Source organism: Triticum dicoccoides, chromosome 6B (genome assembly GCF_002162155.2).
Source record: "Triticum dicoccoides isolate Atlit2015 ecotype Zavitan chromosome 6B, WEW_v2.0, whole genome shotgun sequence".
In the NCBI taxonomy this organism is placed as follows: domain Eukaryota; kingdom Viridiplantae; phylum Streptophyta; class Magnoliopsida; order Poales; family Poaceae; genus Triticum; species Triticum dicoccoides.
Genome location: NC_041391.1, coordinates 654,862,576 through 654,865,470, shown reverse-complemented (window position 1 = coordinate 654,865,470; position 2,895 = coordinate 654,862,576).

Genomic DNA, 2,895 nt, shown 5'->3' with positions numbered 1-2,895 from the left:
GACTTTGAAAACTTGCAGTTGCGACCCGACTTTGGAAACTTGCAGTTGCCACCCGACTTTGGAAACTTGCAGTTGCGACCCGACTTTGGAAACTTGTAGTTGCGGCTCGACTTTGAATACTTGCAGTTGCAACCTGACTTTGAAAACTTGCAGTTGTGACCCGACTTTGGAAACTTGTAGTTGCGGCTCGACTTTGAATACTTGCAGTTGCAACCTGACTTTGAAAACTTGCAGTTGTGACCCGACTTTTGAATACTTGCAGTTACAACCCTGACTTGAAAGCATGCAGTCGCAGCCACATTGAGAAAACGGTTGTTCGTGATCAAATTTTGGAAACCTCGCGGTTGCGACTCCGTCTAAAACTTAACAGTTGCAACCCGACTTAATAGATTATAATTACGACCCAATTTAAGAAACATGTAGTTGTGACCAGACTTAAAAATTTTGGTTGCACAAATGTTTTGATGGAAAAACTCATGGAGGAAGCATTTGTACCGAAAAGGAGGAATGTGCTTTGATACCATTAGAATAAAAAATGACATAAATAAATAAGTGGAATAAAAATAGAAAATGATTTTAAAAAGAAGAAAAAGCGAAATAGAAAATACAGAAAATGGAAAAATGGAAGAGAAAAATAAAAAAAATAGTGAAATCCCTGAACAATCAATTTTCAATCTATGGTAACAAATGAATACAAATCTGAAAAACAAAATGAATACACTAAATTAGGAAAAGGGAGAAGAGTGGAATAGTGTTCTACTAACATATTAGTGAAATAACAAAACAAAAACAATTAATCACGAGAGAAAAAAAATATGAAAAGAAAGTTGTTACAAAGAGCTGACCCTGGAAGCTACGGTCAACAAATGACCCTAACATGATTCAAAAAAGAAAACAAGTGACAATAACATGCAAGGAAGAATGCAGTTAGCTAGCAACGATTCTCATCCTTCGATCATATCCTATTTGCCTTTTTCCGCTGGGTAAAAAAGAAGAAGAAAAGTCCATATAGCCCGTAAACAGAAAAACAAAAAAGCTAGTACTCATGCACATGGGCTACGTCCTGTACGAGAGTAGAGCCGCGTCGTTCGGACAGAACGCACAACGACAACAACCTGATGTGCGACGATCGGACGGTCAAAAAAGTGATTGAGACCACAATTAAAACTCAGCTAGCTGAGTTTGAGCAAAACCGTTTTTCGTTTGCCCTAGAGCTCGTAGAATGTCATTTGCCCATGAAATTTTGCATGTTCTAATCACACTCAATCATCTTCTATTTCTCGGCTACAAGTCTGTGTGATTATTCCAAATCCTGTGAGCACAATAATCTATCCATATCCGGACCAATTGGCCCCACTTCCACTGAAGTTAACCAACTATTCCCTAAAAAAAGGAGTTTATCAATTATGTGCTGTAACTTTCAATAGCAACGTTCAAAAAGTTATAACAAGAAAAATAAAAGAAGCAGCGTAGCGTCGTAATTAAAGAAGATATCTCCATAGATATGGACGGCACAGAACGTAGGTAGGACAGAATGAGATGAGGATAGGCCACATTTTTGTCTGGCCGATAATCTATTTTTCGTTCAGTGTTCTTTGCATCAGCGGAAGCGTTGCCCTTTTTCCCTTTTTGATTTGAAGAGATCAAAAATAGCAGCATCGATACGCCATGCCGGCGTCGATCCGATCATGCTTGCAAACGGCACACCTGATGAAGGGAATATGTTCTGTTCGGCCATGCATGTCCGGCTTCCAGAAACTCTGCCATAAGCCGGAGCATATCGTATGTCGGTTGATGCCGCCCTCGCTCTCCAGCATATGCAATGTCAAGACTCTGGAGTGTGGAGCATATGCAGTATATATGCGCGTACGTACATGTTGATGTTGGTATTGTTGGGAGTGAAAGTTACGGCTGATCGATCTGATCTGCTAGCTATACCTCCTAGTCCAGGAGCGGATGGTCGGTCGTGCGCTGAACTTTCGTGACGTGAATGCCGAAAACGACGGCCGGTCCGGGCCGGCGGTCTCGCTCCTTCATGTTGCCCGCCCGCCCCTCTCCATCTCCGGCCAGCTGCCGTGACCATGAGAGTGAAAAACGATGACACGACACGATCAGATCGGCTCTGTCAGCGTGATCCGACCCCGGCCGAGACTCGGTACACGGGAAGCTCCCCAGGGCACCGAGGGCCGTAATGCATGCGCGTGGCCAGTTGCAGGGCGGCTTGCTTGGACTGACCGATTAATGGCCGAGTTGACAATGCAGTGCAACTCGAGGAAAAACATGGAGATCGTTCGGCTGGTCGAGGTGATGACCAAGTAACCGCTGGACTGGTTGGTTGTTACACTTGCGTGGACACTCCCTGCCGTGCAGTGCAGGCAAGGGACGGCGCGGCGCGGAAGCACGCAGGAAGGAAGCAACAAGGCCAGCCCAACTGAACCACCGTACGATGGGATAAAACCGGGAGGGGCGGGTGCGCGTGGGGAGGGGGCGGGGGTCGCGTCATCAGGAACGGAACAGAATCACGCCACACGTGCCGCCCCGCCGCGCCTCCACCGCAAATCCCGAGCCGCTAGGAATCCCCCAACCCGAGTGGCCCGGCGCCGCGCCTCCTCTCTGGCTGGCTCTCTCTCCCCCGTCCGTCCGTCCGTCCGCGCAAACAAACCACATTCCCTTCCCTCCCTCCACCACACGTAGCGCGCCGCACCCGCACGGGCGGCCCGCCTCCGCCTCCACACGACACCAGCCGATCCCCTCCCCTTCCACACCTGACGCCGACGAGTCCCGCGTGGGCGGCGGCGCCGGCGATGCCCCCCGCGCTGACGGCGTGATACCCAGAGCGACCCAGCGAATATCCGAATCCCCCAGCCAACAACAACACCACGGCCTCCCCCTCCC